The sequence below is a fragment of the Macrotis lagotis genome, chromosome 1, assembly GCF_037893015.1.
Source record: "Macrotis lagotis isolate mMagLag1 chromosome 1, bilby.v1.9.chrom.fasta, whole genome shotgun sequence".
Classification (NCBI taxonomy): Eukaryota; Metazoa; Chordata; class Mammalia; order Peramelemorphia; family Peramelidae; genus Macrotis; species Macrotis lagotis.
Genome location: NC_133658.1, coordinates 181938397 through 181963127, shown reverse-complemented (window position 1 = coordinate 181963127; position 24731 = coordinate 181938397). Strand labels below are relative to the sequence as shown.

Below are 24731 nucleotides of genomic sequence, written 5' to 3'. Positions count from 1 at the left end.
TTTGTTTGTAATTTGTTTTTTGCTGAAATACTGGAATTGAAAGAAATAAACCAAACTTCTCATCAAAAAAAAAGAATTGAAACAAGCAGTTTTCAGATAAATGAAAATAAAGCTATCTTTAGTCATGAAAATATGCTCCAAATCATAATTGATTGAGAAATATAAATTAAAACAACTCTGAAGTACCACCTCACACCTCTGCTCTTTTTAGGTGACTGCTTCTTCTTTATCTTCTTTTTTTTATGATTGGTGATGTGAGCTGCACAATTATGTTCATCAGTGAGGGGAATGCTCTGCAAGGCATCCTTCTCACTTACCTTTACCAGAATTGGTTCACCCCATGGTCTATTGCTTCCTCCCACATCAGCAAGGCACCACAATACATCACCAAGGCTGAGCAAGTATCAGAATGGGACATTTGGCAATAGATGCAATAACACAATATATATACTAACCTCTCAATGGACTAGTTGTCAGTTTGGTCCTTCTCAGACCTTCCACTTTTGAACTATTCATAGGTCTATATAAAATACAGAGCTCAAGCTCACCAGAGACCACCTGAACCACTGCACTTTCCAAGGTGTGGGTTCTTCTGAGTCTACTCTGAGGCTAAACCATAAAGAGTAGGAAAAATGAATGTGGTGAGTCTAGAAGCGAAGGATGTGTGGGCCCAGGTTAAGCTGTGGGTATAGATCTTGGTGATAATAGTAAATATTCAAAGAAGAACATTGATGGCCAAAGTAGAGGTTCCATGAGAATGGCAGTTGAACATGGGTCAGTCAGTCCTGAGAGAGGAGTGAGTGCCTTTCCAATGGGATGGATGATGGCCTCTATTGCCCTTGGCAGCTCAAGAGGGCATAGAGTTCAGATTCCCAATCTGCAGTGGAGGAATCATGGATTGTGAGACATTCAATGTGGTAAGCAGACCAATTGCCAAAACCAACATCCAAGGAGAATTCTCTTTTCTCTGTAAAGGGCAGGGCCACACTAGAATTTAACAGACTATTTTATGTGAAACTATCCAAATATATTGTGAAATCCAAATAAAATTTCTTACCATCAGTCAAGCCTTAAACAATTTGTCACCTCTGATGTTTTAGTCAAATCATTTATGTAATAGAATTTTATTTAAGGCAATGGGGTTAAGTGACTTGCCCAAGGTCACACAACTAGGTAACTATTTAAGCATTTGAGACCAGATTTGAACTCAGGTCTTCCTGACCTGGTGCTCTATCCACTGTGCCACCTAGTTGCCCCATGTAATAGAACTATTAAATATATTTCTACTTTATTTTCCTGCTGCTTCCAAATCCAGTGAGCACTTTAATTACTACAACTAGAAATAAATCTTGAAAAAAATGATGGAAGGGGTGGAGCCAATATGACAGAGTGAAGGCAGGAAATCCTGGCAACTCTTCCCCCAGACCATCCAAATACCTCTAAATAATAACTCTAACCAAAGTCTACAGTGACAGAACACACAGAAAAACTGAGTAAAATAATTTTCCAGCCCAAGACAACTTGAAAGATTCATGGGAAGGTCTATTCCACCAGGGTTAGAAAGGGCCACACCAGAAAGAAACAGCTCCAGCCATCCAGGAGCAGTGGCAGGGCACATGGGTCACTGGAGGCACCTAGGAATTGTGGAAGCAGGGGTGGTTTCCAGGCCTCTCAGCCAAGGAATTGCCAAGGACAACTTGGAAGATCAGCTGGAAAACTCTGCCACAACAGAATGATCTTGGAACCCAGTCAAGTGAAGGGTTCAGTACAGACTGGCCCTGGGAACCAGATGCAGGCCTGTGGAGCTGCCTGCAGTGAGCCACCCAGCAGCTGCTTCCAGAGCACTCAGCCCAGGAACAGTAAAGAGGTCTGGAAAGACTGTAGAGAGCTCTTTGCTATTTCTGAGGCAGGACTCTATTATTTAGCCCAGGTCACAGTCTGGAACCCCAGTCTCAGGAGAAGTTTTAATGCTATAGTAGAACAATGATCCTCCTTACAATTCCAGGGTAGAGGGGAGTGCTTGTGGTCATCCACAGACTAGCATAGGCCAGAGTATTTCATAAGACTCTGAAGGAATTGAGTCTCTGGGAGATGTCCCTGAAAACAGCTGCAAAATCCCTCAAAAGCTTTGGAAAATGGGTACTCCATCCTGGAAGCAGAGCCCCACTTTAACAAAGAATTAAAATCAAGTCATAGGCCAGGGAAATGAGCAAATAACAGAAGAAGAAAATCCTACCATAGACAATTACTTTGGTCCTATAAAGGATCAAAATATACCCTCAGAAGATAACAAAGTCAAAGCTTCCGTATTTAAAGTCTCCAAGAAAAATATGAATTGGTTTCAGGCTATGGATGTATTCAAAAAAGATTTTGAAAATCAAGTAAGGGAGGTAGAGGAAATATTGAGAAGAGAAATGAGAGTGATGTGGGAAAATCATGAAAGTCAAGTCAGCAACTTGGAGAAGGAATTAAAAAAACTGATAAATAAATACTAATAAATGCTATCTATATTTGCTTATATTATCATCACCAAAAAACAGTTTAGGTCAAATGGAAAAACAATCCAAAAGGTCAATGAGGAGAAGAATGCCTTAAAAGGCAGGGTTAGCCAAATAGAACAGGAGATACAAAAACTCTCTGAAGAAAATAATTCTTTCAATGTAGAATGGAGCTAAGGGAAGCTGAAGACCTTGTAAGAAAGCAAGAAATAATAAAAGCAAAATCAATAGAATGAAAAACTAGAAGAAAAATGTAAAATATCACAAACAAAGAAACTACTTACCTGGAAAACAGATCCAGAAGAGATAATTTAAAATATTTTTGGGTTACCTGAAAATCTTGACCAGGAAAAGAGCCTAGACTTCTTTTTTTTTTCAAGAAATAATCCAGGAAAAATTGCCCTGATATCTTATAAACAGAGGGTTAAACAGAAATTGAAGGAATCCACTAATTACCTCCTGAAAGAGATCCCAAAATGAAAACTCCCAGGAATATTAGAGTCAAATTCCAGAAATCCCAAGTTAAGGAGAAAATATTACAAGCCGCCAGAAAGAAGCAATTCAAATTTTGTGGAGTTACAATCAGGATAATACAAAATTTAGTAGCTTCTATATTAGACTTGTAGGGTTTGGAATATGATATTCTAGAAGGCAAAAGAGCTTGGATTACAACCAAGAACCAGCTACCCAGCAAAACTGAGCATTTTCTTTCAGGAGTAAAAGTTTGACATTCCATGAAATAGGGAACTTTCAAAGTTTCCTGTTGAAGCAAACAGAGCTGAACAGAAAGTTTGATCTTAAAGTACCAGTACTTGTAATTCAAGTACCAGTACTTATTTTTCTGGAGGTTTCTCTTTCTTTGTAGGGAGGGGGGATTATGTTTACTTTTACAACAAGACTATGGTAGTAATGTGAAAAAATAAATAAAAGTAAATGCTTTTAAAAAATGCTGAAGTGAACATCATTCTTCCCAGAATTTCTTTGTGGGAAAATCCCTAATATTTTTATTATGAACACAGCAATACAGAAAGTATCCCAAATGTAGCTATCCTTAAAATTTCCTGTGTCCCATTATCCATTTGATTTTTCTCCTGCTATTCAATCCATAAAATGTAAACTTGAACCAGCATAGTCTAGGAAAATACACACAGGTATCTTTACATTATTGTGTAATATTCCCTTTAACTGATTAATTACAGGAATCATCTTCTCTAAGTAACAGAGAGCCAAATATGATGTCATGATACAGCTCTTATAAGGAATCTGAGATAATAGATCTCCCACTGTGTAGTACATAACTCATAAACATTATTGAATATATAAATAATATTCTGCACTAAGATAAAATGAATTGATCCAAAGTCCTAAGATTGGCTGATCAGGGAAATATAGTGATAGAAAACAATGAAGAGGATTCATTTGTCTTTCTTAAACTCTTTATTTTTAGGATTTTTCAAGGCAAATGGGGTTAAGTGGCTTGCCCAAGGCCACACAGCTAGATAATTATTAAGTGTCTAAGGCCAGATTTGAACTTAGGTACTTCTGACTCCAGGGCCGGTTCTCTATCCACTGCGCCATCTAGCTGCCCCTTTCTTAAACTCTTTAACTGCTACCAAATGCCTTTCTAAATTACTCTTCTTAATTCATATATATGTATCTTTTGATTATCTAAAAAATATATGAAGGATTGGTACATACTGTAAATCTCTTTTAAGTTTTTCACAATGAGCAATGTGATTTCCTGTCCACAATAAACACTTAGTGAATTTTTTGATTTGATTGAGATATATGTGATCCAACTTTCTTTTAGGACATATAGTCTTCATGTCTAGTATAAGTACATTTATAGGAGTAGGAAATAGCTCCTATTCTTTATCAAAAATTGCTTTGGAAAAATGTGGTGATGTCTTAAGGACTGAAACAAAGAAATCAGGAGTTCAGGTAAGTCATTTTATGAATTTTTTTTTACTCATTAAGATAATTCCACAATTAAACTGAGAATTCTCAGCATACTTGAACACCTTTACTTGCATATTCATTTTTTACATGACCCAATATAAATTGAATCACTGCCATTCCTTTCTGTGTAGAACCATTCTAATTGTCCTAATAATGATAAAGTTTTTAGAGTATATGTGTGTCATCTTACTATATAAACTATTTAACCTTGAGTCCCTCATGATTTCTCTATCATATTTAACTTTTTTTATTTCCCTTGAATCTTATATTTGAAAGTTAAATTTTCAATTTAGCTCTAGTCTTATCAAAAAGAATGCTGGAACATACTCTATTTCATTAAATATTCATCTTTTCTCTTCAACAACTATATTCAGTTTTGCGGTGTAGATTATTCTTAGCTGTAATCCCAGCTTTTTTGACTTCCAGAATATAAAAATTCTAAACTCTAAATTCTTTTTTTAATGTGGCAGCTGTTAAAGCTTGTGTGATCTTGACTGTGGCTCCATGATATTTGAATTACTTCTTTCTGGTGACTTGAAATATTTTTTTCTTCCACCTGGGAGTTTCAGAATTTGGCTTTAATATTCCTAGGAATTTTCTTTTTTGGGTCTCTCTTTCTGATGATAATTGATGATTTTTTTCTTTTTTTGTAATATAATTTTTTTAATTACATGTTAAAACAATTTTAACTTTTTTTTTTAAAGTTTTGATTGCAAATTACATCCCTCTTTTCTTCTTTCATCTACCCACCCCTGAGATGGTAAGCAATTGAATATAAGATATACATGTGCAATCATTTCAAACATTTTGATAATAATAATTTTTTACAAGAAGATTCAAATAAAAAAGGATAAAGAGAAGAAAGTCTAAAATAACATGCATTAGTCTATACTCAGACAATATCAATTCTTTTTCTGGTGACAATTAGTATGGTTCATCATTAGTCCTTTAGGATTGTCTTGGGACAACTGTAATCCCGAGAATATCTAAGGAATTTACATTTCTTCATTGTATCATATTGCTGTTATTACATCACCCATGACAACTCTGGTGTGCATCTGAACATTGACAAGAGCAGATTGAAGAGAGGCAACACAAACTTAATGTCATGAAAACCATCTCTTGACTTTGTTGAATATCCAGACTCTTATAAGAAAACTTATCTCAGACATGACAAGTCAGATGAAACCCAGCTGCATACCTTCCCTGGTTAAATTTACAATATTTATCCTTTTAAGTTTCTGGACTTCCTTATCAGAAAGTTTCCCATACACTTCTAGTTCCACAGATATTTTAGGTCAGAGTTCATTGGTGAGCCAACCAATCCGTTTAATGAGCAAGAATACATGCTCATCCTTGGTGACCATCATCCCCAGGAACTCATGGGGGCTGGCCCTCAACAATACTATGCACAACATTCTCCTGGTTCTACTCATTTCACTTTCCATCAGTTTATACAAGTCTTTGCAGGTCTTTCTGAAATCCCATTCTCATTTCTTATAGCAAAATAATATTCCATCACAATCATAAACCACACTTTGTTTAGTCATTCTCCAATTGATGGGCATCCCTTTGATTTCTGATTCTTAGCCATCACAAAAAGAATAACTATAATTATTTTTGTATCAATAACTCCTTTCCCATTTTTTAATGTCTTCATTATATAGACCAGTGCTATAACTGGATCAAAGAGAATGTATAGTTTTATAGCCCTTTGGATATATTCCAAATTTTTCTCCAGAATGGAGAAATTCACAATTCTACTGTGCATTATTGTCCCAATTTTTCCTCATCCCTTCCAATACTTGTCAATTTACTTTTCTGTTATATTAACAAATCTGAAAAGTATGAGGTGGTGCCTCAGAATTGTTTGAATTTTTATTTCTCTAAACAATGGTGATTTGGAGTATTTTTTCATATGACTACAGGTAATTTTGATTTCTTTTTCTGAAAACTATCCTTTAATCATTTGTCAATTGGGGAGTGATTTGTATTTTTATAAATTTGACTATATTTGTGAAATTACATATGTATCAGAGATAATTACCGCAAATATTTTCCATTTTTCTGTTTTCCTCTTAATTTGATTGCATTGGTTTTGTCTGTGAAAAAACATTTTAATTATTAATGCTATCTATATATTCTTTGGTTCTAAATTCTTCCCTTATCCATAGATCTAACCAATAACCTATTCCATGCTCTCCTAATTTGCTTTATAGTATCACCTTTTATATGTAAATCATGTAACTATTTTGACCTTATCTTGGTATATGGTATGAGATGTTGGTCTATACTTAGTTTTTACTATACTAGTTTTCAGTTTTCCAGTAGTTTTTGTCAAATAATGAATTTTTATTTCAAAAATTTGGATCTTTGGGTTTATTATACACTACATTATTATAGCTGTTTATTATAATGTAATGTGTACCTATTCTGTTTCACTAACCCACTTCTCTATTTCTTAGCAAGTGCTGGAGTTTTTTTGATAATGCCATTTTAAAATATTTTGAGATCTGATAGTTAGACACTTTCCTTCATATTTTTCGTTGATTCCTCTGATATCCCTGAGCTTTTGTTCTTCTAGATGACTTTTGTTATTATTTTTCTAGCTCTATAAAATAATTTTTGGTAGTTTGATTGGTAAGGCACTGAACAAGAAGATTAATTTATGTAGAATTGTCATTTTATTATTTTGATACAGTCTATTCAGGAGCAATTGATATTTTTCCAATTGTTTAGATCTAACTTTATCTGTGTGAAAAATGTTTTGCAATTGTATTCATACAGTTCCTGAATTTGTCTTGGCAGACATCAAAGTATTTTATATTGCCTATAGTTATTTTAAATGGAATTTCTCTTTCTTTTTCTTATTGTTGGACTTTGTTACCAATATATGGAAATGCTGATGACTTACATGAATTGATTTTGTATTCTGCAATTTTGACAAAATTGTTAATTATTTCAAGCAGTATTTTTAGTTTGTTTTCTGGTGGTTAAGAATCAGAAATCTAAAGGATATCCATCAATTGGATGGAATTCTCTAGAATTTCCTATGTATACCATCAATTCATCTGCAAAGAGTGATGGTTTTGTTTTCTAACTATCTCTTTCAATTCCTTTAATTTCTTTTTATTTTCTTATTGCTAACATTTCTAATATCACATAGAATAATAAAGGGTGATATTTTATTTTATTCATATGTTCCTTTATTAGTTTAGATCATGATCCATTCATTGCATTGACATTTAGAATTGATGCTGTTTCATTTAAAGTTCTTCTCAATTATATTATCTTTTAAATATTTTTATCTTTTTTCAATTACAAATAAAAACATTTTGAACATTTGTTTTATATATAATTTTTTTAAGGTTTTTGCAAGGCAAATGGAGTTAAGTGGTTTGCCCAAGGCCACACAGCTAGGTAAGTATTAAGTGTCTGAGGCTGGATTTGAACTCAGGTACTCCTGACTCCAGGGCCAATGCTTTATCCACTGCACCACCTAGCTGCCTGAACATTTGTTTTATAAAGAAAAATTAAGAAAGTGGAAAAAAATAATTATCTGGAATGTCCTTTGGCATTGCCTTAGACCACCGTATTGTTGAGAATAGATAAATATACATTATACAATATTTCTATTACTAACAATGCTCTCCTGGTTTTGTCTACTTAAATTTGTATTGGTTCATATAAACCTTCCTATGTTTTTCTGAAAACGTAGTCCATCAAAATCATATATTACTAATTGTTCATCCCAGCAATTTGGTCATCCCACTAATTTGTAATTTTTTGTCATCACTAAAGAACTGCTATAAACATTTTTTGTAAATATGTGAGTCATTTTCCTTCTTAAAATATCTCTTTGGGATATAGAGCTAGTAGTTTTACTGTGAGGGGCAGCTAGTTAAGACAGTGGATAGAGTGCCAGGCTTGGAAGTCAGGAAAATTCATCTTCCTGAGTTTGAATTTGGCCTTTGACAGTTATTAGCTGGGGGGACTCTAGGCAAGTAATTTAACCCTTTTAACCTCGGTTTTCTCATCTGTAAAATGAACTGGGAAAAGAAATGGCAAAACACTCCAGTATCTTTGCCAAGAAACCCCAAATGGCATCACAAGAAGTCAGAATGTGATTAAAATGACAGGAATAAGTGATATTGCTGAGTCAAAGGGTGTGTACAGTTTTATAGCCCTTTGAGTGTAGTTCCAAATTTTTCTCCAGAATGTTTGAATAAGTTCACAATTCTTTAGTGCATTATAGTACATTTTTCCTTATCATCTCTAATTTTTGCCATTTTCTTTTTCTGTAATAATAACCAATCTGATAATTATAAAGTTGTATCTCTGAGTTGTTTTAATTCACATTTACTAATCAATAGTGAAAGAGGGCATGTTTATATGACTCTAAATAGCTTTGATTTCAAATAGTTTATACACAGAATTGGAACAATTGTTTCTTGAATGTTTGATAGAATTCACTTGTGAATACATCTGGCCCTGGAGATTTTTTCTTAGGGAGTTCATTGATGACTTGTTGAATTTCTTTTTCTGACATAGGGGTATTTAAGTATTCAATTTCCTCTTCTTTTAACCTGGGTAATTTATTTTTACAAATATTTATTCATTTCACTTAGATTATCAAGCTTATTGGCATTCAGTTGTGCAAAACAGTTCCGAATTATTGCTTTAATTCCCTTCTATTCCTATTCAGTTTTCCCCAGAGGTCTGTCATATCTAAGTTTTCTATTATTCTATTCACCTTCTTAACTTCTATATTGCTTATTTTATGGTTAGATTTGTCTAATTCTGACAGAGGAAGATTGAGGTCCACCACCAACAGAGTTTTGCTGCCTAAGTCTTCCTGTAAGTCATTTAGCTTTTCCTAAAAACTTGGATGCTGTACTGCTTGGAGCATAAATATTTAGTATTGAAATTACTTCATTGTCTAAAGTACCTTTTAGAAGGATATAGTTTCCTTCCTTATCTTTTTTAATGAGATCTATTTTTACAAATGCTTTATTTGAGATAAAGATTGTTACATTGCTTTTCTCACTTCCACTGAAAGCATAATACATTCAGCTCCAGTCATACCTTTACTGTGTGTGTGTGTATATATCTCTCTACTTTCCTGGAACCAGAAGACAAAACAGTCTTTGAAAGAATACATCAATCCCCTCCTGAAAGTGGCCAAACTCCAGAATGATCAGATTAAGGAGAAAATCCTGCAAGCTGTCAGAAGGAAGCAATTCAAATACCAAGGAGTTACAGCCAAGATTACACAGGACCTGGCTGTATCAACATTATGGGATTGAAGACTCTGGAATATGATATTTTGGAGAGCAAAAGAGCTTGGATTCCAACCAAGAATCCACTACCCAGCAAAACTGAGCCTTCTCTTTTGGGGGAAAAGATGGACATTTAATGAAATAGGTGACGACTTAAAGACCAGAGCTAGACAGAAAAATTGATTCAAGGAGTCTCAAGAGGAGACTCAAGAGATACATGAAAAAGTAAACTGGGAAAAAGAAAAAAACCTGTAATGCTGTAAGCAGCATATTGTGGGCTTCTGGTTTTTAATACATGCAGCTACCTGCTTCCATTTCATGAGAGTTTATCCCACCATTCACATTTGCAGTTATAATTACTAACTCTATTACCCTCCATACTATTTCCCCTCTGTATTTGTCTACTCCTTTCAACTTATCCTTCTTCCCTGTGTTTTGTTTCTGAATACCACCTCCCTCACTGAGTTTCCCCTACTATTCACCCTCTTTCCTTTTCTTCCCCCTTTCCATTTACCCCTTCTTCCTTTGTTCCCTTCTCTCAGTCCCTACTTCCCTCCCCATCCTAATACCTGCAAGGTAAGATAAATTTCTAAATTTTGAGTGTGTATGTTACTCTTTTATTCAGATCCAATAAGAGTAAGATTCAGGTAGTTTTCAACATCTCCGTTCTGTTTTTCTATTGCAATCAGTCCTTTACACCTCTTCATGTGATATAATTTACTCCCATTCAACCTCCCCCTTCCTCCCATCTCTTTACAATCCTTCCTTTTATTAATGAAATAATTTGTTCTTAATCATTCTATCAAAGTCATGGACATACCAATGAAAGTCCATATCTTCAGTCTAGGCATATTCCCTCTAATAGAGTTATAATTATCAAGAGTTATGAAAATCTCCCTTACAAGTGGGGATAAGCCAGTTTAATCTTATTGGATAACAGGTTTTTTTCTTTTTCCCAGTTTACTTTTTCATGTATCTCTTGAGTCTCCTCTTGAGACTCCTTGAATCAATTTTTCTGTCTAGCTCTGGTCTTTAAGTCAGAAAAGTTTGAAAGTCACCTATTTCATTAAATGTCCATCTTTTCCCCCAAAAGAGAAGGCTCAGTTTTGCTGGGTAGTGGATTCTTGGTTGGAATCCAAGCTCTTTTGCTCTCCAAAATATCATATTCCAGAGTCTTCAATCCCATAATGTTGATACAGCCAGGTCCTGTGTAATCTTGGCTGTAACTCCTTGGTATTTGAATTGCTTCCTTCTGACAGCTTGCAGGATTTTCTCCTTAATCTGATCATTCTGGAGTTTGGCCACTTTCAGGAGGGGGATTGATGTATTCTGTCAAAGACTGTTTTGTCTTCTGGTTCCAGGAAATCAAGATAGTTCTCCTTAACTAAATCCTGAAATATCGAGTACAGGCTTTTTTTTTATCGATGTTTTCAAGTAGTACTATGATTCTTAAATTGTGTCTCCTGGATCTGTTTTCCAGGTCAGTTGTTTTACCAGTGAGGTATTTTACATTTTCCTCTATTTTTCCATTTAAAAATTTTATTTAATAGATTCATGGTGTCTCATGAAGTCAATATTTTCCACAGATTCCAATCTATTTCTTTCATTTTTTTAGGGTTTTTTTGCAAGGCAAACGGGGTTAAGTGGCTTGCCCAAGGCCACACAGCTAGGTAATTATTAAGTGTCTGGGACCCAATCTATTTCTTAGAGAGGAATTTTCTACATTCAAGTTTTGCATCTCTTTTTCCATTTGGTCAATTCTATTTTTAAAGGCGTTATCACTCTCCATTTGTTTAACCAAGTAACAAACATTGAGTTTGTAATATTGTAAGAAATGTTCAAACAAAATTAAAAGAAAAAGAAGAAAACAACTAATTTAAAAAATTATTGAACTTCCTTATAGTCAGGATATAACTACTGGACATCATATTTTAAGATATCATGAGTGAAAATTCCTCAGATCTATTGGACTCAGAGAAAAAACAAAGTGAAGATCGAAGGATTCCACTAGTGACTTCCTAGAAAAAAACTCTCAAATTTCCAGGAATTTTCCAGCTACATCCAAAGTTCCCATGTAAAGAGAAAAATGGTGCAGGAATCTAAGATGCAGAAGTTTACTTGCTAAAAAAGCACAGTCAGGGTCATACAAGATTTAGAAAACTGATGCCAAAATGAGAGACCTTAGACTAAGTTATTCCAAAAGAGAAACAACATCAGTTTGCAATCAAGAATAGCTCACTCTGCAAAATTATAAGTATTATACTAAAGGGGGGAAATAGACATTTAATGGAATATAGGATTTTCAAGTTTGAAGGGTTGAGTAATCTAGCAAAATAAATTTATTTGAGCAATTAGAGGAGACATGACAATATTCAAAGAAGGAGAAAAGAAACAAGTATCCCTTTAGAATATTAATGTATTCAAAGAATTTTGAAGTAATTAAATAAGACAAAAAAAGAATGTGGGGGAAGATCGATTCCATTTGGAAAGTTGTAAGAGGAGGGAAATAGAATAGAGTAAATAGAATACACTAGTAAAGAAAAGAGAAAAAAAGATTGGAACATATTATTTCTCATAGAGGATCATGAAGACTATACAAACATGAAAGCTATGTCAGATCAACAAGCATTTAGTTTTGAGCAGAGTGGGGGACAGAAAAGACATCAGATGAATTTCTCCCATATTTGAAATAAGCAAAGAAGGATTGAATAAACATTCAAAATAATTTAGTATAGAAATTCATACAATTCAATAGGGAAATAAATAAGAATGCAGAGGGAAGAGGGGAGGAAATATAAGTAAAACAAATGACATGATTCTGGAGGAAAGTGGAGGTCAAAAGAGAAAAGCAATGAGCTAGACTCAAAGAGGGTGCCCATTAGTTGGGAGAATGACTGAAGAAACTGTTTGAATATAACTGAATATTATTGTGCCATGAGAAAGGACAAAAGAGATTATTTCAGAGAATTCTGGGATTCTTATGCAGAGTAAAGGGAGCAGAGTAAGAATAATTTACAATAAGAACAACATTATAAATAAAAACAACTTCGAAATACCGTTGAACTCTATTTGTTGCAGTTACCAACCATGTCTCCAAGGACCATATTTTCTACTTCTTGATAGAAATATTATATGTAAAAATTGACATATATATATGAATTCATTTTGCTTGACTATTTTAATTTGTTTTGAAGTTTAAGAGGAAGAAAGAGCTACTATAGGTATATTAAAATAAAAGAAAGAAAAAGAAAATGTCATCCTTAAATCATTTTATAAAAGCTGTGAAAGTTACATGTTGAATTGATTACACATATACTTGAAAATAAAAAGGAAGCTCTAAAAAATAGATTCTCAGTTCCATGTATAATCTTCTTCTATTCTACTCAGTATATGAAAATGTTCATTTTATCTGGTGGTTAAGTCTAAGAATAAAAAAAATTTCAAAGAAATAACAAAATTCTCCACAACCTGGTTCACAGACAATGACACAGTGTAACAATATCCTGAAAGAAGTAAAGTTGGACCTAAGGTCTTTGATCTGAGCTCAATTTTCACTAGATCTCTCTGAAAGGAGACTAAAATCTACCACTGATTTTTCTTTTCTAGGCCTGGTTTTGATCTGCAATAACCCAAACCAATCAGTTTCTCCCATTGCTGATAGTTAATCACTTAAAGGCAGTGTGGTAATGGATTCATCAAGACTTATTCAAAGTTTTGTCCTGTTTCTGGAATTAGACAGGAAAGATGAAATCTGTGGACTAAAGATTCAGGTTCTTAGAAGATTTTTTTCTCCAAAACTAGCTTTCTCAGACCACCTGGTCTGCTTTGCAGGGTATAGGCTTCTATATAAGAGGGAATTTGTTACAATATATGATTTTAGCAATTGGTCCCATCAGTTCCTGGCAAAGGGAGAAGAAATGAAAGCATTCTCAGATTTCATATTCTTGGACTCAAAAGATCATTGCAGATGGCAACTGCAGCCATAAAATTAAAAGACATATTCATCACATATCTGGACACTAAAAAACAGAGATTTCTGTCTAGTCTGTCTAGTAAAAGCATTGATTTTCCCCCATAGTAATGTATAACTATAAGAATTGGACCATAAGGAAGGCTGAGTCCTAGAGAACAGATGTTTTCAAATTGTGGTCCTGGAGAAGACTTTTTAGACTTGGATAGCAAAGATATTAAATTAGTCAATGTTTAAAACAATTCAAGTTATTCATTGAAAGGTCAAATGCTGAAGCTAAAATGACCACCTAAATGGATGATAGATAGTGTATTGGAAGCAATAAACATGAGCTTGGACAGACTTTCGGAAATTGTGGAGGACTGATGGACCTGGCATGCTATGATCCATGGGGGCATAAGGAGTCAGATATGACTAAATGACTAAAAAAAGCAACAAACGGTGAATAAAGAACTGGACTTGGCTTCAAGAAAACCTTGGTTCAAGTCTAGCTGTACCTCAGTTTTCTCAACTGTCAAATCAAACAATAATGTTAGACTATGTGACCTCTGAGGTCCTTAACTCAAATTTATGATCCTAATCCTTAACATAGCATTAGTTGGCATATTCCAGTAAATGTTCTCTAGTCTTCTCAAGAGAGTAGGTCCATGACCTCAATTTGAAGTCTCAAGGAAAACAGGCATGGCTATTACATTCTATTTTCTTATAGAGGGCTACTGAGCCAGAATATTTGCAGAGTGGTACATTACTCTTAGAGGAATCAGAATAAAAAAATTTTTGCTAGTTACTCTCAAGGGTAAACTCTCTCTTCAAATGCTAGTTACACACAAAAGTCATTCATGAGTTATGAATAAACCTATTTATCAAAGCAAGTAGTAAACATCAAAATTAAATAGACTCTTCAATGCAAGAACAGTATAAATCTCAAGTCAACTAAGAAAAGGACAATTAACCATCTAAGTCTGATTTTAGTAGTTCCTAGAGGTATGAGTACTGGGAAACAAGGGATATGTTGGCGAAATGGCTTTCTTATATGTTTGAAGCATGGAAGAGATTCCCCCATAAACTATTCAACCAAGATTTGACATAATCTTCCATAAACCCTCATGACTGATAGTATCAAAGGCCTTGGTTAGATTATTGTTTACAGATCTCTGTTCTTCTTCTGGCATGTCTCCTAAAGGTGTCAGGCAACAAATATGACATTTACCATTCCTCAGCCCTTTCTGAAGCCACACTCTTTCTCAGGTAGATAACCATTTTTTTAAAAAAAATTATTTATTTAAGGCAATGGGGTTAAGTGACTTGCCTAAGGTCACACAATTGAACTCAGATCTTCCTGACTCCAGAGTCATGCTCTATCTACTGCACCACCTAGCTGCCCCAGATGACCATCTTCTAAGTGAAGGATCAACCTATTAAGGAGGATATTGGCGAGAATCTTGCCTGCAATGACTAAGAGAGAGAGAGAGAGATACCTCTGTGACTGTCACAGGACAAACTATTTCCTTGTCCTTTTAGGTGGACAATGGAGGCATTATTACTCTCCAGCCTCCTCTTACCATGTAATCTGGAAGAGTTCAGGCAACATTTTTTAAAATGAACAATGAATCCTTTGCTTTATCTATCCTCGGGGGAATAAAATCAGCACCAGGTATTTTGACACAAGAGAAGAGTCTAGTGGCATTCCAAACCTCTTCTTGAATTCAAAGTTTGACTAGATGAAAATTGACTTCAACCTGAGGTACAGAGTCAATGACTTCAGTAGTTGTTGACCATAGTCTATGGAGAACATTGTGGAAATGTTCAATTCATATCTTCAGAACCATGCCCTTATCACTAATCAATATGAATTCATCATCACTGAGTAGTTGAAATCAGTGGTAGAATTCAAATAGATTAAAAACCAGTTCTCTTCCCTAATGATTGTACTAAGTTTACAAAAAGATTTACTGAAAAGTAGTTTAATATTTTATGCATTTAATACTCAAATAAGAAAACTTTTAAAAAACAAATCTAGATTATGTTATTTTACTCACTGTAATCAAACATATCCTTTTAAAGTGAAAGAAACCACATAACCACAGCAGCCAATGTTAGAACATATGCAGAACCAAAACTCATTCTACCTATTCTCTTTTTTTCTTCTTCTACTTCCATGCCTTTCAAAATGGGTGATGATGAGCCTAGAAGATTATATTTCTATTAGTTCATTGTTTTCTCAGCTTCCTGTTAGTTTCACCATTCAGGGAACATCAGCACACTCATAATATCTCAGGGAAATTTTGAGCACAACACAAAGCAGAAACAAATGACAGTTTGTCACCTTCTGGTTGTTTGGCAATTTTTCTCTTTATTTTAAATGTTTGTTTACTGAAGCAACAAAAATGAGGAGATTAAAATGTAGTATTTCATCATAGGTATAATGAGTTTTAAGAAATGAATAAACAAATATTACAAGCATAACTTTGTCAATATTTTTCACTTATCACTGGAATGAACATTACTAGGGGCGCACCCGCTTAGAAAATGCTGTTCACAGATGAACATTAAAAAAGAGTAAGGAATATGAAATTTATGATTTCCATATTGAGCAGTTACCCAAGCACCCACCTTAGAGAGAATCCTGATTACAAGTGCCATTTTAACAACCAACTCGCCGAACTCAACATAAAATTTAGGTATCGGTTCTGCTGAAACAGTGCAAACGGGCTGAATCCCACCACTAGTTGAAATTCATTAGTCTTTAGTCCATATGTAGCCTTCAAGGCATCATGAAAGTGCTTTTAATTGTTATCAGCATAAAACTGAATTTTGTCTGCCTGCTTACTGATATAAGAATCCTACTTCTCTCTAAACTAATCTTGAACTTTACTTTTGATGGAGTTTAGCACTGCCTTCTAGAGATAAATGAACTATCATGCTGGTAAATCCTATGGAGTTCTCATTTTTCATTTGACAGTTTCTCAATTTTTCCATAATTTTCATCAAATAATATTGATATTTGTGAGTATTCTGTCCCAGATGAATAAATGTGATGCTGTACACCAAATATCTGAAAGTTGCCCATTCTTCTTCTGTATCATGTGGTGGTTTAGCTTTCCCTACAAGTTAGCAACAAACTTTACAATCAGAGAAATGCTTTAATTTCTTGACATTAAGTCTTCTAGTAGTTATCTTGCCTTGGGGCTGTTTCTTTTTTTTAAATATGAATGTTGAGGGTAGAAGAATAAGTGTTTATGATTGGTAAGACATTCTGCACCACTTTCATTGTCACATCGTGCTTATGTCTTCTCTTTACAATCACATAGTCTGTTAAATGCCAATGTATTCTGTATTATTGTCTTATAAATGGAAGATGGTGTGGGTGATGAGATCATGAGAAATACAGGTCTTCAGTAATGTTACCATTGCTGTTGTTGTTTATTATCCCATCCCTCCCAAGGACTTTACCATTTCTCATATCATTCAGATTTATAAACATTGAGAATCTGCAGGTCTTCATAAAATTTTTCTTTGCTCTCACCTAGGTTCAACATGATGGGAGCATTCACAGTGATGATGGTAATATGATGCTTTCCTGCAAGTGACAATTATATTGTCATCAGCTCATCATTCACTCTTTTTGAGAGGCATATGAGCTTATTGACTTGATTAGTTTTAATTGTGAAACCTACTCTAGCTTCATGGTGTTTTCTATCACTGTGGCCATTCAAAAAAAATGTGCCTTTATTCACTCAAGGCTGTTATTTGCAATAACTATTCAATTCTCTTACAACAAGAGTTGTTAGTCTTTCAGGTCTAGAGGATTTCATATTGTCCATAAGTATGCATTCTATCTATCAATCGTAAGTAGAATCATCTTCACAAAATGTTTCACAAATATCTTTGTATGTGTTATGATAGGCAGGTAAGAGTTAGAGAAAGTATACAATTTTTAGAACACCTTTTCTGGTCATGTCAGTAGGAAAACAGTGTGATGCTTTAAATGGTTGCTCAGTCAGTCAGGGTTTTCTGAATCCCACCGCATCACACAACCTGTGTACAGGGTTGTGACTACAGTTCCCATATTCATACCTCTGTTTCATCACTTTCCTATCACCACAGGACTTTGAGTAGGCAAAAATATAAAACAGTATGGGTAATTGCTTTTGACTGGCACAAAAACTGAGTTTAAGTGAGGCAGAGTTGTGCAAAGTTGTTGACCTTACTTCCAGTCATTGGAGTCCGGTGGCAAGAAAAAAGTCAAGACAACTGGTGATCACTTGAGATGTACTGGATGACTTTGGTGTCTCTGATGTATAACCAAGCTCTAAACATTCCATGTCACCTACTTTTATAGCATCCATGGTCTGTTGGATCAGATTATTTCTAACTGCTTATTCCTTCTAGTAAGTCTTCACATGCTTAGGGTAGATACCCCTTTAATTCATCAATGGTTTGAGGCCCTTTGGTTACCCTCAATCTGATCTAGTTGATCTGATAAAATGGCTTACTAAGGTACTAAGTTACAGCCACTGCATATGCTACAGCTTCTTGAAGGTACATATGAGAGTTGGGTGGCAAAGAAACACCAAAAGTGGAAAGGACTCAGCAAACCTCCAACAGAGGTAGTAGTCTTCCCTGAATACCTGTAAAGCACATACAAAATAAGTAGGAAATACAAAAGAGAAAAGGCACTAACAAACGATTACTGTAGAAGATGAGATTTTATTTTGTATTTAAAGGAAGTCATGGAGGGTAATAGGTAAAGATGAGGAGAGAGCACATTCCAGTCATTGGGAACAACTAGGAAAAAAATGCCTACAGTGGAGAGATGGAGTGATACTAATATTATTAGAGCAAAGAGTACATGGGAAGGAATAAGGTATTAGAAAACTGGAAAGGTAGGGTGGGATAATGTATGAAGGACTTTGAATATCAAATAGAATATTTTGCTTAGTATCTTGGAGGTGACGGTGTTTATTGAGTAGTGTTGAATCTATGTTTTGGGTAAATGAATGATATGAGATGAGGAAGATGAGAGAAGGAGCTTTTATTTCTGATGAGTGTTTTGTTGTTGTGTTCATTTAAGTCCTGAATCTGTATTTGTAAATTGAGTCTAGATGTTTTATCTCTTTCTTCTTTAGTTATTTTGAATGGTTTTTTTAAAATATCAACTTCATTTCATATTTCCTTGGCATATGCCATGACTTGTAGCTATGAAGCATCACTGAATGAAAACTGGTGTTAATAAGATACATCTTTGTTTCATAGAAGAGTCTGGACATCTTTAAAAGAATTAATCAAGGGGCAGCTAGGTGGCACAGTGGATAGAGCACTGGCCTTGAAGTCAGGCAGATCTGAATTCAAATACAACCTCAGACACTTAATAATTACCTAGCTGGGGGCAGCTAGGGGAAGTAGTGGATAAAGCACTGGCCTTGGAGTCAGGAGTACCTGGGTTAAAATCCGGTCTCAGAAACTTAATAATTACCTAGTTGTGTGGCCTCGGGCAAGCCACTTAATCCCATTTGCCTTGCAAAAACCTAAAAAAAAAAATAAAAATAAAAAAAATAATTACCTAGCTGTGTGACCTCGGGCAAATCACTTAACCACATTGCCTTAAATAAAATTTTTAAAAAAAGAATTAATCAAATTCTTGTCCTTTTCAATTCTAGGACAAATACTTTGTCCTTCTGCAATCTCTTTCTAACATAGAAATGCTAATTGCTAAATTCAACAAGTGAACCATTTGACAGAATATCATGTTTGGACAACAGTCTTCTTTACTTACTTTTTTCCTGCTGTAGATAAGAACAGTGTCTGCTGAAGTTATGATGTGTCTTATATCAAAAGGCTTGACATAATCAGTATAATGTTATCCACCAAAAGGTTAATGGCACTCTTCATACAGCATACCAAAATTTTAGTGTTGGGAATTCAGTAATTACATAGTGGAGTTCATATTCTGACTCCCTGTCAACTGTTCTTTACACATTATCTTCAAAAAGTGATAATGTAATTTTTGCTTAAAAATTTCATTGTGAAGACAAATTATCACTCAATTTCTCAGTCAATAGTTCTTGATATCTTCAAAATTCTGATTTTATTCTATTATTTGCTCCCATTTCATGTATTCATTCATTCATTTCACATAGAGCAACGTCTTCTCCCTTTGTCAATCTACATTTTTTTTTAGGTTTTTGCAAGGCAAACGGGGTTAAGTGGCTTGCCGGAGGCCACACAGCTAGGTTAAGTGTCTGAGACCGGATTTGAACTCAGGTACTCCTGACTCCAGGGCCAGTGCTCTATCTACTGCGCCACCTAGCCAGCCCCTCATTCATTTATTTAATCTATTCTGTTTTTCAAGGAGCCCATACATAACATAGATAAATTTTACCTCTTTTTTTTCTGAATTATTTACTCTTCTTTCAACTCCTTCCTGCAAGGATTTTGTTCCTTTTTGTTTTTGTCAGCATTTGCTTTATATCTTCTAGGCATTTATATAGTCCTTGTGGAAATCCATAGACAATCAAGTATATATTTAAAATTGTTTTGGCATTACATTCTCCTTTTGTGAGTAACTCTAGATCTACAATATTTTTTATGGGTAGAAATAAAATGAAAATTTATTAAAAAGGTTATAAGATATAAGGAAGAGAGAGAGAGAGAGAGAGAGAGAGAGAGAGAGAGAGAGAGAGAGAGAGAACAGCCAAACATCTTTGACTGGGCCATGGTCAGGGAAGACTGAACCAGCCCTCAATTTGAGTTCAGTTCAGATTTTTATGTCTTGCCTCTCATCCAGAGGGCAAAAGATGAACTCCCTTCCCTTATACTTGACCTAGAATTAGGTAGAGAGTAAAACCCAAGGAGATAGGGTACAAATTTTACATTAAACAATGATACTTTAAGAATGGGGAGGGTCCCCACCCAAGATTATAATTATTTCTGTTACAATCATAATTCTCTACTTCAAGTCAATTTACATCCCAAGAGTCAATTTACATGTCCACCCAAATTCTGTTACATTCAAATTCTCTTCCTCCTTCCCTGCATCATTCCCAACTCAGTCATTTTAGGACCAGTCTTCTGGGCCTTTCAGAGTCCATTTGGAGATGAATGTATTACAGTGAGGGCTTCATTGAGGCAGGGTCCAGGAAATGATTGGCTGGCACAGCTAGTTGGCATCCTGTAGAGACTAGTCTTGGAGCTATATAGCTATAAACAAGAGCATCAGGTGGTTTGAGCACTAAAGAGAACCAAGAATGTTCCAGGCTGCCATTTGGTATAAAAGATCAGAAAAAAATCATAATTCAGTTGTTGCTCATGGAGCTAAGGACAGTGCTATGGAGCTCAATCCAATTTCCCAGTCTGTGTAGAGAGAATCCTTTTGTTGGCTGCCAAAATGTAGCCACTGGCTACTTGGGTTCGGTTATGCCTATGAGGAATCATTATTTAGACTCAGGAAAGCACAGGTAGAAATAAAACAAAAATTTATTAAAAAGGTTACAGGACATAAGGAAGGACGAGAGAGAGAGAGAGAGAGAGAGAGAGAGAGAGAGAGAGAGAGATAAAAGAACAGCCAAGCAGCCTTGGCTGGGCCATGGTCAAAGAAGTCTGAGCCAGCCAATCTACAATATTTTTGTACTAGTTTGTGTCTTCTCTGGTTTACTCATTTCTCCATCTTTAGATCCTGAACTGGGGCTTTGTGACAGGGTCAAAATCCAATTCCTGTTACCATTTTGACCTATGGCCTTGTTTGACCTTGCCCAGGATTCTGCACTTTCTATTAGACCTCACTTAAATTTTTGAGGTTCAGAATGTTGCATCTTCAAGACCCACTTTGGCATCTCAAGATAGAGTACAAGGGGTTTTAGAGCTCCTTGATGCTTAAGATAACCTAATTTGAACATAGGCATACCACACAAATTGATACTATTTCCAAAGACTTGCAAATTTCCTACCATGGATTTCTGAAAGCTGTCCTCTCTTCTTGATGTCTCTAAACATAGAATTTTGAAGCCACAAGATTTGCTTACCCTTCTCTAGTCACTTTTGGAATCTGCCAGCTTGGTCGTCTTCACTGGTATTGGTTTTGTTGTCATCCCCTTTTCCTATTGACCATGGTCTTCAAGCTGACATTAAAAATTTGTTTTTTTAAAAAAAGAAGATTAAATATATTTTCTCTCTTTTATCACTGTCCCACCCTTCACTGGAAAGAATGGAAATACAACTATTTTAAGAAATATATGTATAGTCAAGCAAAACAAATTTTGATATTGACCATGTCAAAATATATGTTTAATTCTGTATATCTGGGGAACTACATGGCACAATGGATAGAATGCCAGGCCTAGAATCAGGAGAACCTGAGTTCAAATCCTTTTGTCTGACTCTGGTCAAGTCACTTAACCCAGTGATGAGCAGTGGGGTCTATGACTGGGGAGGCATGAGCAGTATCAGAGTCAGGATTTATATTGTATTAGCCTAATAGAAGTAACACATACACTAAAAGCACATTAATGAAGTGGATGAATTGACTGCCTGACCCAATAGATTTTTAGGCAGTCAAAATCAAGATCAGAAATTCTAAATATCTTATACACATAAGTGCAATGCTTTATCTAGACTATGGAAAATGAGTATCTATAATAAAAAGGTCTATAAACATTATAGTGGTGACATACAGAGAAATAGTAACAGGCATGAACTTCTTGTATGTACTCAATCCAGTCTGTGAGAGATTGTGCAATCTGAGGGGAGGCATATCTCACTACTGCCTCACTTCACATCTTTCTCCATATTTGTTCCTAAAATAAGCAAATTCAACTGTTCTTGTCTGTGAAAATGACTGGAATCACACAAAAATTATATAGACGAAATAGAGATAGAGATAAATACATACATCAATGAGCAAATTAATATTTATTTTTTCATTATTACTTTTTTATTTTTTATGATGTTACTTCACCTTTTTGCAAGTCTCTGATTTAACCCTATTTGCCAAGAAAAATCCCAAATGGGGTCAAAAGTCAAATACAGATGAAAAACAACTGAACAAAATCTACAGATTTAATCTATTCTCTGTCAAGAAGTGGATGACATACTTTATCAGCAGTCCTCTGGAATCAAGGATGATGATGATGAATCTTAATCTTAAATCTTTTCGAATTATTCAATTTTACAAAGTTTTAATAATATAAAATATTCTGTTTCTGGAGAATTTTTGTGTAACTTTGAGTTGGAAAAATTCACTTACTATAGTTTTTCATTAAATTTCTTGATTATTATTTCATCTGTGAATTTCAAGTTTTAGAAGTTAGAGGGTCTTCTTGCACTAAAGTAATCATCTTATCCAGACATTTGAAAATGTAGTCCATTCACCACTTCTCTGGGGCCATTTTCCCAATCTTTTTAATTGTTCCTATGCATTTGCTTCCAACAGATTAAATATTTAACATTATTATCATAGTTCATTTGAACATTTCCCAATAATAAGCATGGGAAAATTTAAATCATAAAATAGAATCTATTGCATTGTGAAAAGCAGTAAAATTTTGTTCTCATAATGACTCAAGTCCTTATACAGAGGGGAGGATATAGATGAATGACTGGTGTTTGATTGCCTTCACAAAATCTGAATGTTAATTTTATGTTTCAGGTTTCTCTTATTGAACCAGGCAACTATTCTCCTGCTACTAATATTACAAAACAATTTAATTTTGAAAAATAGTGGAACAAATTTGATGAAGAAATTAAAGCAAAGTATAGGAAAGAAGACCCACAATCCTTTGCTAATGAAGTGAATAAAATGCTAAAAGATGGAAAGCATGACTCAAAAGAAGTTGTTTATGCTATCATTGATGCTTTACTGAATCAGCAGTCAGAATCAAGATATTTGGTTGTTGTTAAGGAAAAATAGAATTCTTTGTTTCCTTCATATTAAAATAATTCTTTAAAGAATAAGAAATATTTTAAAAAGACTCCAGCAATTATATGGCTTACTTATCAAAAATAGAAAAATTACTGAAAGAAAAATATAGCATAGCATCTAATAACCAAGTTACCTGAAAATATATTTTGAAACTGTTAAAATTTCAAAAATTTAGTGCTGAACTGTCAGTTTTGAACTACTTTTGAAACGTGAAAAAACATATAACTACTTATTTTATCAAGGGTAAAAATGACAAGTAATTTCAATCAATGTATGAACTACTACTATCCCTCCACTTTTGGCTGTTCCTTTCTGTATCTAATTTATCAATATCCCCATTGTTCAGAACTAAACTTAGAATTTCAGATTTGGTCTGACTAGGACAGAATGTAGGGGCACATTATCACCTGGAAAATTTCTGGAAGGTATGTTCTTCTCAGTGTGACCAAAGATTATATTAGCTTTTGGTGTTTCGATATGGATTCAAATGGAGTTGGCAGTTCACTAAATGTCTAGATTTTTTTCCATACAACTGCTAACTCTACAACTCCCTCCCCTAGTCTACCCTAGGAATTATGAAGTAGCTTCATTAAACTCAAGTTCAGATTTGACATTTTTATCCCTTTTGAATTTCACCTTTTATTCAGCAAAGTTTTTCTTTTTTTTAAATTTTATTTTATTTAAGGCAATGGGGTTAAGTGATTTGCCCAAGGTCACACAGCTGGGTAATTATTGTCTAAGGTAGTATTTGAACTCAGGTCCTCCTGACTCCAGGCTGGTGTTCTATCCACTGCACTGCCTAGCTGCCCCCTCAGCACAGTTTTCCAAACTCTTAATAGTCATATGATCATACATATTTAAAGCTGTAAAGGACCTTGGTCCTCCTAGTCCATCCCCAGTAATAAGGAAAGTGAGGCTGAAAAAGGTTGTGTCTGGTTCATTTCAGTATGAGCTTGGACTTTTTTTTAACCAGAAAGTAGACCCAAAATTCTTAACATTTTTGTACTTTGGACTTCTTTGAAAGTCTTGTGAAGTTACGGTTGTTTATTAATATTTAGAAATGCTAGTTTTTGGTGAGAACAGGAGTACTTAACCTGGGTGCTGTAAAC

The 24731-nt window shown here is 34.6% G+C and overlaps 1 pseudogene; it reads left to right on the top strand.

Annotated features, from left to right (window-relative positions):
* Window positions 1-23610, top strand: part of LOC141519562 (D-beta-hydroxybutyrate dehydrogenase, mitochondrial-like) — a 29159-nt pseudogene extending 5549 nt beyond the window's left edge.
* Window positions 23611-24731: the final 1121 nt, after the last annotated feature.